The following is a 12,223-nucleotide window of genomic DNA, read 5'->3' on the forward strand; positions in this document are numbered from 1 at the left end:
TCTATATGTTTCCCGATTCTATGCGTAAATATGACATCCAAGTAGATTGCAACGTAAAAGATTTGATCCTAAATCCAACATCACCCCAAGTCAGTATATGCATTAGTTGAAAAATACTTGATAAATAAATACCCAGACTACAAAACTTTAGCAACAGATGGATCCAAAACGGAACACGGTACCGGGTATGCTGTTGCCACCTTTGACCAGCAGATTTCGGTTAAAATAAAGCTACCTGATTATTGTACGGTTTTCAATGCAGAGATACTAGCAATAAGAGACGGTATATCGTGTATCAACAATCTGCCACGTGGAAAATATGTGCTACTATCCGACAGTATGAGTGCTCTACAATATCTGGCCAATAAGAGAAGCAGAGCTTATTTGCCAGAAGTATGGTTCATGATCCGAGAACAGATTATACAAATGGAACGATCAGGTTATGAAATAACTCTGTTGTGGGTACCAGCTCATCAAGGAATCGCGATAAATGAATATGCGGATCAACTGGCTAAGGAAGCCACTGAAGACGGCAACCCCTCATCTTATACCTTCAGTCACTATGATATTTCATTTCCCTCGGAGGTTCGACAGCTAGGAGTATGGCAACAAAGTTGGAATAGTGGATTGAAAGGGAGATATTGTTACGGTATCCTGCCGAAAGTACAAATAAGACCATGGTGGATGGGAGAAATCTTACGTCGAAGAGAACTAACAATAATTAATAAGCTGATAAGTAACCACTCTCGTTTGCCGGCGCACCTGGCCAGAAACAGAATTATTCAAGATGCTCGCTGCAGTTGCGGATCAACTTCAGCAGACCCTCAACATTTGCTGTTTGAATGCTCAACGTATGAGAACGAGAGAAGAAGCCTCATGGCGGAACTGACGGAACGACGACAGGTAGCAGATATTACATCGATCTTGAAGCAAAAACACATTTCTGTATTGAAATTAATAGCACAATTTTTCCTAGATTCTCATATTGACATGTAACTTAATCTTAGTATGAAAGCTTGGCTAGCAAGGCGTAAAGCAAACAGCCATTAATTTTAAGACAATAAAAAAAAAAAAAAAAAAAATAGTCACAACTTCCGCTGATCATTCGCCGCCGGATCTCACGGTCGGTTGGTGTCATTGTCTGCGGTCACCAGTGAGCCGAGATACACAAAATCTTTGACTATCTCAAGCTCGTCGTTGTCGAGCATGACCTTGTTATTACTGGACAAGCAGGTTCGTTCGGGTCTCGGATCCGCAGGCCAACATATACTTCGGATTGGGCGCATTCATCATTTATCCAATCCTTCCTGCTTCGCGTTTCAGTTTGCGGTAGATCTCCTCCACCGCCGAAAAAGGTCTGCCGACAATATCAATGTCATCGGCAAAGCAGATAATTTGACAGGATCTGTTGAAAATCGTGCCCCGCATTTCGCCCATCGCTCGTCAAATAACACTTTCTAGCGTAACGTTGAACATCATGCAGGATTGACCACTGCCTTCCTGAAGCCTCCAGCGTGATTCAAATGAACTCTTCAATTCACCCAAAATCCGCACACAGCACCGCGTTCCATCCATCGTCACCTTGATCAGTCTGGTCAGCTTCCCAGACACGCTGTTCTCGTTCATGATTTTCTTAGCTCATCACGGTCGATCGCGGCTTTGAAGTCGATGAATAGATGGTTCGTAAGGACTTGGTGTTCACGGCATTTTTGGAGGATTTGCCGTAGTGTGAAGATCTGGTCCGTCGTAGACCGTTCCTCCATGAAGCCTGTTTGCTTGTGGCGTTAGGCGGCGAAGTAGGATTCGGGACAACACTTTGTAGGCGGCATCGAGGACAGTGATCGCTCGGTAGTTCTCACAATCCATTTTGTTACCCTTCTTGTGATGGGGCATATAACCCCCTCCTTCCACTCCTCCTCCTTTTTTCATAATTCATTTACTCAGATTTTACACATTATATGAAAGATCTCCGTATTTGCCGCAGGCAAACGGGGTAGTAGAACGACAAAATAGCTCTTTTCTAAAACGTCTGAAGATAAGCCAGACACTTAAACGCGACTGGAAGGACGATCTTCTTGAGTACCTCATGATGTTCAACTGCTCATTCGACCACGGGCAAACCTCCTTCAAAACTTTAATAAAACAGGCTCATATGGAGTAGAATAATACCATCACTGAAAGACATAGAAACAGCTCCACCAAGGGACCCAGAAGCTGGCGATAGGGACCTCCTAATTAAACATCGAGGGAAAGAACGCAAAGATGAACACAGTCACGCAAAACCGTCTGGAATATTGGGTAATGAAGTAATTGTCCAGAACATGTTACCAGAAAACAAACTCCAACCAACTTTTCAGGGTGGCCAAAACTTTTTGATTTTGAAATTCCCGTTTTTTTTCCTGGTTTTCTCGTTCAAAAATTAAAGGTTTTCCAGACATGTATTATCAATTTTCGTCAGAATATAGCAAAATTTTCAACATATTCCATTGGATTGGTTGTTTCATAACACTCAAATCATTGAACACTTAGTCGAACTCGATTCTATTTAAGGATTTTTATCACATTTTCAAAATTGGTTAAAAAAACATCCTACACAAAATCGTTATGGGTTTTAAACCATGTTAACAAAAAAATTAGAAATGGTGTGTTAACAGGACTTTTCAATCAAACGTTTGTCATGGGACATTCTATCAGTTACAGTTCATAAGTTACAGATACCCTGTGTGTTACTACAGTTCACAAAATCCACGTCTCTGAGAATATTCGAAATTGTTCTGAGGGCGTTCAATCATGTAACTCCCTCGTCGTTATCTAAACTTATATGTTTAAGGTTTAAAATACCAATAATCATCAAGATTTTGAAAATAAACTGTTATACATTACATATCTTTATCAGTGTCTAAAATCTGTGAATATATGATTGCAAAATAAGATTCCCTGTTCCTTTGTGAATACAAAAATTCCCCATGACTGATTAAGGGTAAATTAAAAAAAACGCTAATCCTATCTGGACGCAGTATTTTAGATTCCACTAAAAATATTGCCAACACTAAACATTATCACGAAACAAGAAGAATCTTAACAGTGTTCATTATTACCCCATATTTACTGGTAAATTATGATTCGATATAAGAAAAATATCTTCTTGAAAATTCAAATTGTTTATACTGAAAAAGCCAATAATTGAAAAAAAAACAAATTACATTTTTTGATGATTCGGTAGCATCGGTAGCGGCAGGTGCTATCCCAGGTGTTAACCCGTAATACATTGCTGGTCTTATTTTAAATTTAGCAACTCATTTGAACACCTGTATGTGCTTAACCCATTTCCATTTTTGCCACTGGTGTCGCACGGATAGGTTTTGTTGTTGTTTGTTGGTATTTTATTTTGTAAATTTACGCTAGACACTTTAGCACCTGTCAATCCAGGACCTGGTCGGTATTCGAATTTAGTTCCTGATTCGCTTTTTTAACACTCAGGAGATAGATAGCACCTCGTTTGAAATCATCCGGTGCGGTGCCGAGGTATCAAAATTAGGTGCTATTATAGCTTTGGCACCTCACCACTACTGATAATTGTTTTTTTTTTATGCGATTCCTGCCGTTCCAAGCAAGACTGTCCCATGTGACATTTGGGTCATTTTCACATTTTTGCTGGAAACACTCTCTTTTAGTGTTAGCTTTCTAATAAAAACACAAACATGTATACTTTGTTCTGAACTTATACGAAATTTTCATCAAGGTCGTTGTCTCTATGTTGATGTTTCTACGCAAGAATGTCACACTAGAAAAAATTCCATGAAAAAATGCAAATTTTATCAAAAAAGACTCTTAAATTAGTTAAAACTGTTGAATATAATGTTATTCACTGAAAAGAGCACTAAAATAGAGGGCGGAGGAGGAGCGAGAAGCCTTGAGTGTTTTTTATTCAGAGAAATTTTCACAAAACACTTTTGGTAGGCACTACTTACAGGATCCATACTCAACTATACATTTTTTATGAAAAAAGAGAAATGTATTCCTCAAATTACAGTTTAACTTGAGTTTTTGGGAAAAAAGAAACTATACGCGCTTTTAAAATGATAGCAAAATTGTAGCCGTGTGACAGTTTTTCGTAGAACTAGCATCTGTATGCGTTCTGATTCTAAGCAAAAGCTGAGCATTTTTGACTCAAATTAGCAGTTTTTTGTAGGAAATGTATTTTTTTAGCAGAAAACATTGTAAAATGATTAACTTGAACTGTTCACTATGAAAAAACTGTCGGTGAATTTTATAATTTGAGAGAAAAACTGGAAATATAGCTGAAATTTCATTCGCGTTTTTCTCGTTTGTTCGTTTTTCTCCATGAGACAATCTTGCTTGGAACGGCAGTGCAGTGCTAAAAAAAATTATTAAACACTGTAAACAGTATCGATAAGCGATAGTTTTCGAAATCTACTGTTTTTTGCCTGCAAAAGTACAGTCCACGATCTACTTGATCAGACATTTTGAGACACTTAGAAAGGTCGTTAATATGTGGTTATTTGTTAAAATGCACTTCTCATAGGTCAATTAAAAGATTCGCAAAGGAATTTTTCGAATTTCCATAGAATCGCAAGCCCCGTAGGACAAATTTAAACTCGTGCTAAGTAGATCAATTTTTGCAACTTGTTGGAATTAATACCTAATTAGAAACAATTTTTCAAACATTGTTTTTGCATCGATTCTAAATTTTAATTGCAGAACTTGGAAATCACGATCTCAATTTTGAATTCTGACTTCAAAAGTTAAAAAAAATAGACAACAAGTTTCACAGTCTTGATTTAACAGTTTTGGGGATTATTAAACAGCATATCTAAGTTTGAGATATAGAAAACTATTTGCAATTAAGATTCACCCTGATTTTGTTTTATTTCAAATTAAGGGATTTCAATTTCGAAACAAATATTTAAACAAAAAAAGAAAAAAGGAAAATTATTATACATAAATTTGTTATAAAAAAATCAGAAATTTCGCAAATCAATTAAAATTGGAAACATTCATTTTTGCCAAATGGCAATTTTTAATTTGCAGTTTAAATTTATTAAAACTCGTATTAAACTATCTATATTATTTTTAAAAAAAACATGAATTTTATGTTCAAGATAAAATTTTGATTTATAAGTGAAATCGCAAATTTTGAAAGAATTTTAAAAGGGAACAATATAATTTTTTGTAGCAGTCTTAAAAGTTTTAAAGATAAGATTTCTAAATTCTCTACTGCATATGACTCCATATATAAGGCCCTTGGAGCCAAAAGGGTATAAATGCATGGAAGCTTAATTCGAGAAAACAGGCTTTTAAGTTGTTGTGTTTGGAAATTTCCCATTTATTTTTCGATTTTTTTTATTTTTCTTTGGAACGTAAAAGTTTGTAAATAAGTTTTAAAAAATCTGAAAAAAATTATCAAATATAGTTTGAAATATGATGAATCGGATCATTAATTTAAAATCGACCCTTTTGTCACCTATACCCCTTTGGCTCTGAGGGCCTCATTGTGGTCTCATAAATTTGAGAAAGTCATTATTCGTCTTCAATTCAAATCATTGTGTAAAAGTTATTTAATAATGAAATGAAACCAATTTTCTACCAAAGATAAAAGACATGTTTGTCAATCGTTTGCAGCAAATAACTCAATTTTGTTTATATTGGTTTATACGACCTAATCAAAACAAACTCTAGAATTGCTCCTTTGTTACTGGAATTATTCTTTTAATTTTAAAAACTTTCAAAAATTGTATTCCAACTATAAAATTAGACGGGAACAGTGGAAAACATGCATTACAAGGGTTAAACAACTCAGCTTTATCACATGATGGAAGAACATTCAGCTGCAAAAATGTTTCCCTGAAATGCAATTTATAGAAAAAATTCTACTTTTATCAAAAGAATCTGATTTAAATAAAGAAATCCGATTTAAATAAAAAAAATCCGATTTTTTTATTTATTTTTTTTTTTTTTTTGAAAAAATCTTTGATATTTATTCACCCTGCCTAGCTATTCAAGTTTCAAAGAACCAATGCTTGAAAAAAATTTTCTCATGTTTTTTAAATACAATAGAATAAATGTAACTATTTCTGACATAATTTAAGAATATTTATGATCTTTCGGTATCAAAGATTCAAATTTCATTAACAACTTTGTTAGACTGCGATTTTTTATTGACTTATGTTTTGGAAAAAAAAATTGATTATTTTTTATTTAAAAAAATATTTTAAAATATCCTTAAATTCTCATATTTCACCAGACTGTGACAAATAAACTTGAAGGACGTCTCAGTTTACTCAGAAGTTTAAACTACTAGCGGTCTTCAAAAAAGTTGATTATTGATTCGAAACCTTCGATTTGAGTAAAAAAAATGTTTTGAAATATTGTTAAAAAATTTAAAAAATGAACCCTTGAATCTTAAAAATTAGAGCTGACAGAAAAAAACGAAACTGCATATTAGGATATGTTGCCCTCAAATCAGTCAAAATCAGCTCTTAACCACTCTTCAAGTGAAAATCGTGAATTATGTTGCCTTGTGCTGTCGAAAAGAAATAATTAAAAATAATCTATTTAATTGCAATAATTTTGTTATTTTGTTATGCTTCACTTAAAGCACAAATAAGTATGATTTAAGTGAAGTGCAATGTTTTTTTTTTTTGTTTATGGGTTTATGAGCGCATGACTGACCCGGAAAGGAAAAACAGAACGGGGGACAGAAGAGGAACATTTTAAATGAGAGTAAAATAGCTTAGAAAAGGATAGCGGCAACAGAGCCAGAGGGTTCTGAAGCACCAGTTTAGGGAAGCGTTAAGATAGTGTTCGACGGACTAGGACGGTTGGTGGGCCCCATATGAACTTCGAGTTAACCCAACCTTCAATTCAACCGAGCAATAGCAGTATGGTATCAAATAATATGATATCATATGCTAACGCCTCGATATCGTTGTCAAAAGGGTTCACTATCTTACCGTAGTTGAATTTTCCCTACCTGTCACCTAACCTTACTCGTTTCCAAAAATTTGGTTTGTTGCTAGTTTGATTTAAAAATAATCATAGATTTGCTAAGTAAAAGATGTATTCAAGTGATTGATTCTACGCGACTACACGGTTATTCGATAACTCAACAAGGACATCATAAAAACAGAATCTATAAAAGGTATCTCTTAAACTCATCAAACGATGAACTGTAAGCTTAAATAGCTTTATTGGAATCGTCAACAATTTGAATCATATTATGATCCATGCTTGATAAGATGTGTGCAACGACACTGTCAGGACAATGATAGTAAACCATCATTATCACAAGCATGCACACCGCCGCCGTGACCCATTGGAACCCAGGGTACGGGATTTAAGTGAAGTACAGCAAAGTCAAGCCAGTTATTTCCGGTGATCAGAACAGGCCTTCAAGATCTATCCAATCCTTCCACCTCACTTGCACCAAGATTTTGTTCTTGATCACTAACTTTAGATCATCTTTTCAATTCTTTGAACAAAATGAGATGTGATAGTTAGAACTATAATAGTTGTTAATGTTAACAATCGGGCAGATAAAAGGATTATTAATGTATCGGCGAACCAATCAGTTGATTATAATTCTAGAAGTATTTCAATTCATATGCCAATCCGAAGATCGTAAGCTTATCACATACGTAAAAGTGACGATTAAATCGAAAAAGGATATAATGCATATCCTGAGCATATCTAAGCAGCTTCAAGCATAAGTCTGTAGCAGAGATGTTAAAATCGCGAGTCTACATACTCGCACTTTGCCCTTCTTTGCAGAACGATTTTATTTCGTTAAACTCAATCTGCAATGATGCTATCTAAAGTTCAACTCGGAAAGCATCAGGAAGTAAGCTTCGGGTAAACTCGGCAGGAGTAAACAGCAATCGGGGCAGCGTTGCCAGATTGAAAACCGCTCACGTCCGTAGATTTTAGGAAAATCGAAAAATGCGGCTAAATAAAGCTTGATGACCTTTTTTTTTTTTTTGGTCGTCAGGTAGAATTTTCAGTTATCCGCAGAATCCCTTGAATTTTCTCGATAATCCGTAGAAAATCCGTATGAAATGCTAAAAATCCGTAGATTTCGAGCATCGATCCGTAGAAATGCTGAAAATCCGTAGAACTACGGAGAAATCCGTAGATCTGGCAAGGCTGAATCGGGGGGGAAACATCAGCGAAGCAAACGAACAGTTTTGCGAATTAAAAAAAAATCGTTTTCGTTCGGCAGCCGAACACATCAATCGGACAACGCATGGGGGCGTGGCTTATATTGATAGATACAAGGGAACGGGAAACGAGTGAGAGAAGGGTGCGAGGAATGTTAACTCGGTCCGTCGGGCAACGATCGCTCGTGAGCATTCGTGTACGGTAAGCTTCGTTCTGTTGTTTCGTTGGTATGATTTTATTCCTGCGAGGCATGGAAAACATCAATTCGGAAATGTTCTCTTCGTTTTGTGTGCAATCGCGTCATGATTGGAACGAAGATAAAATCAATCTGCACACAACAAGTTAAACTCGGAAAAAATCAGCCGAATGATTCTTTCCGAAGCGAGTCTACACACCGCTGGTCTGTAGTCTATCAAAAATTTAATGAGTTCGATTTCATATGACAAACTCAGCGCGTTCTATTGAACTATCGGGTTATTTCTAAAATGTTACCAATACCTGAAAGGACATCCGATGATTTCATCGCTTCAGGGTGTTTTCCAAATTAAAAAAAAAAAACATTTCACGGAGTAATTTGAGTTTTTTTTTCTCAATTTTAGCAAATAACGTGAATAAAACGGGGAAAAATCGAGAAGTTTCTGATAATATCGAGGCATCCTGGTCAGAATTTTCCGATCTCGAATTTATTATTGAATTTATCTATAAAATGTGGATTAAACCTTAATCAAAGCATAAAGGATACTTGTCAGCATTTCCCAGCACGATCTACAGTGAAAGATACGCCTAAGATGTTTGACCAAAACCTTAAGCTTTTGACGAGTGTATTATTTTCTAACATTACTTGAAAGCAGAGCAGGCAAACAGTAACCATCAAACCTACAATGTCACGCGATATCGATATACTCGTAAATATCCCTGTCATGCTACTTATGTATCATATCACTGTTACATATCGTCGGATATCGCGACATTTGTAAATGAGTGACATCCAAGCCAACATGATGGTTATTTATTTATGTTGCCTGTCGAGTAAACCTTCCATAACATTTTTTTTCATTGGATTATAGAAATTTGGGTATTCAATGCGACTTGAAATCTTTGTTTTAGATAGTATGATTTTGGCTTAATCTACGAATACTAACAATAATTATTGAATAGAAGATACCAAAATTTAAAAAAAGTAATGAGGGGATTCAAGTTGGGGGGGTCTTTTTATTTGTCAATGAACTACATGAAAAAAAAAACGAAAATTGGATAAATAACATTTATTTATTACAAAATTATTCGCAATGCTTCACCACGAACCACGGCAAATGGTAAATGATCGGCAAGTGCCGATCCATGTTGGAACTCTTCCCGAATGAACGGTGGCGGCCCACTGGGGGGAGACTTCCATTTCTGGAGACCCGGTATTTCGACGGAAGTGGATGAAGCTCTGGCTTAATGGCAATCGGTAAAGAAGTTGAACCCACTCTAGAGTGGGGTTTCTATCATCCCAATCAACTGGAAGCTTCTTGAATGAAATAAAAAAACTGGTTTTTCTAGGTCAGAATATATCGTGCAGTTTCGAGGTATATTCTTGGATGCTTGCAGGTCAACATTTAGTTCCACCGGTAATTCCTGTTAAACTAGATTTTGATCTAAGACTTTAATTGGCAAAAAAAACGAAAACTCTTTACCTGATCTGGTTGTGCCTGCAGGAATTAGCCTGGTGAACTCTATCCATTCCAGGCTTCCTCTTGAGATGTCCCGGAAACAGCTTGATCTTTATTGCTTGCTGTCGATGCATGAAGAGCACATACCTCCAGAAAATCCGTTTTCGAAAACATAGCACTAATCACGAGATTATTTTTAAAGAAATAAACGCGACCGAGCGGTGTTGGCATGATACAAATGTCATGCAACATTGATTCCTGTCAGCAACAAGACGACAGAAAAATGGAATGCTCTGATCGCGTCGCTTATGACAGGATTTTCAAAGAGATGATATTGATATAGATTGCTATGTTAAGGTCAGACGACCATGAACGATATTTATCAGCACTGCTTGAAAGTATTTCATAAATTACCCAACATCATTTGAAAAATCTGATAAGTCTTTTATTGTTTAAAAATATTAATAAGAAATATTCGGCCTATTCGACCGATGTACTTAGCTCACTATGATCAGAATTTTTTCTAATTATTTTGGAACTTTTTGTAATCATAAAAACAGGTGCAAACGAGGAGCCAAACATCCATGTACTATTGAGAAGCCCCTCGTTAATTAAAGGAGAACGCCACAATCGACTCACACTGATGCATTGCTCAATGCACACACACCCCCAAATATCTAATATGAAGTTGTGTGTGTTTACATTTTGTTACTGAATGAATTCTGCCCCAACAAAAGAAAACAACACAGGTGTGTAGAAGCTCCAATGCTCTGGAGATGTGTGTGTTACATTTTAAGCATCATCATCGACACCCATTCAAGAGATTGTTTTGAGGGAGTATGTTCCGTATAATGATAAAATGGGGTATTGAAAATGTCGATTCTGAATCTGAAATTTCCAAAATTTTATTTCTGGATTTGAGGTTAAACGTGAAGGAATGTTTACTAAATGAAAATTTATTACAATTACAATTACTGTTTGCATAGAAAAGTACATCTCAAATTGAAAAATACTAAAAGCAAGGCGCTTACTTACCAGCAAAATTAAATGTTTATACGGTGCATTATTGTCCATGCTGGAGGCTTCAGCCAACACAAAACATAGCTTAAAACTTATTGACTCGAAAGCATTTTATTTCACTGCATTCAAATCTTGAACATTTTCATCTTCGATTTTTACACCATTCTACTCAGCACTTTCTTCAAATTACTGCCTTGTGTTAATGCACTAACACAATATAAGTTCCCCCGAAACAAAACAATAACACAATCTAGTTTAACTGCGGATTCATTTTTGTTAAACACCCCATTGTGTTGCAACAATTTTCCGATTTTCAATTGATTTTTGTTTCTTCTTGATGCTCTTCAAATTATACTTTTGTTTAGCAGCTGAGCTTTGCGAAGATCGAGCACAAAAAGGAATCGAAGGAAATTATTATTCTATCGAATACTCTTCACATAACACACACCCAGAAACTTTTGAAAAAAAAATCTTCAATCGCCTCGTAAAAATTGCTTTTTCCCCTTCGTATCCGAAATTCACTCCCATGAACTCCAATCCCCGAATGAACACTGAAATTGCGCCGTCTCGCTCACTCACACTCTTTTCTTTGTTCTTGCGCTTCTGTCGAAGAATTCACCCGAGGCTTGCTTCGTTCCCAAATTTATTCATTCGCAAGCCCCAATTTTTCACTCACACAAAAAAAATGTTAAGGCGACAAGGCAAGAAAAATGACGGGATATGCCGTCAAACAAATGCGATTTTCTCACACGGATCCCGCCTGCACCGGAAATACCTTATCGAAGTTCAACGACCCGTGACTTCCGGTCAACTTTTGCACTACTTTCGACCGTAATCTCGAGTTGGGTGTACGATTTTCAGCTCACGGTAATTTTCGTTCCGACATTTGCACTCCCGAACGCGACTGATGGATTCGATGGAATGAACTTTTTGCTTGCTGGCCAGCAGAAGCGCGATGAATGGACCGAGTTCATTCATATATTTGAGCAAACCGTCCGGGAGCCGGGGTTGCCAACGCAAGTTTGAAGTTTCAGTGAAGGCGCGCGCCGAAATGTTGGCAGCATTTCTTGCGGGGGAGGATTTCTCGAGAGTGCGTTCACACAATTTGCATAGTGGCTGAAAAGCTTAACTAATTTTAAAAGAATAAAACAAAACTTTTTCTGTGTTGGTAACATATTCTTACACTTCTACTGATAATTTATGCGTTGGTAGAGCTGTGAAAAATATTATCAGAGCTGATGTGTTTATGCTGAATAGACTGACGAAACTGTGAAAAGTGAATGAAAAAATAAACGACAAAGATATCCAAAAACGACGAAAAAAGACCAAAAGAATCCACGTGACAAAAATAAAAATTAAACACAAAAATA

At 36.2% G+C, this 12,223-nt stretch overlaps 1 protein-coding gene across 4 annotated transcripts in view; it reads right to left on the reverse strand.

Annotated features, from left to right (window-relative positions):
* Nucleotides 1-11,783, reverse strand: part of LOC129743671 (polycomb protein Asx-like) — a 58,081-nt gene extending 46,298 nt beyond the window's left edge. For all 4 annotated transcript variants that reach the window (XM_055735760.1, XM_055735759.1, XM_055735756.1 and 1 more), the window contains exon 1: nt 10,869-11,783. The gene's annotated coding sequence lies outside the window, so the exon portion shown is untranslated. The remainder of the gene's footprint in view (nt 1-10,868) is intronic.
* Between the last annotated feature and the right edge of the window lie 440 nt (nt 11,784-12,223).

This window comes from Uranotaenia lowii, chromosome 2 (assembly GCF_029784155.1).
Source record: "Uranotaenia lowii strain MFRU-FL chromosome 2, ASM2978415v1, whole genome shotgun sequence".
NCBI classification, from domain to species: Eukaryota; Metazoa; Arthropoda; class Insecta; order Diptera; family Culicidae; genus Uranotaenia; species Uranotaenia lowii.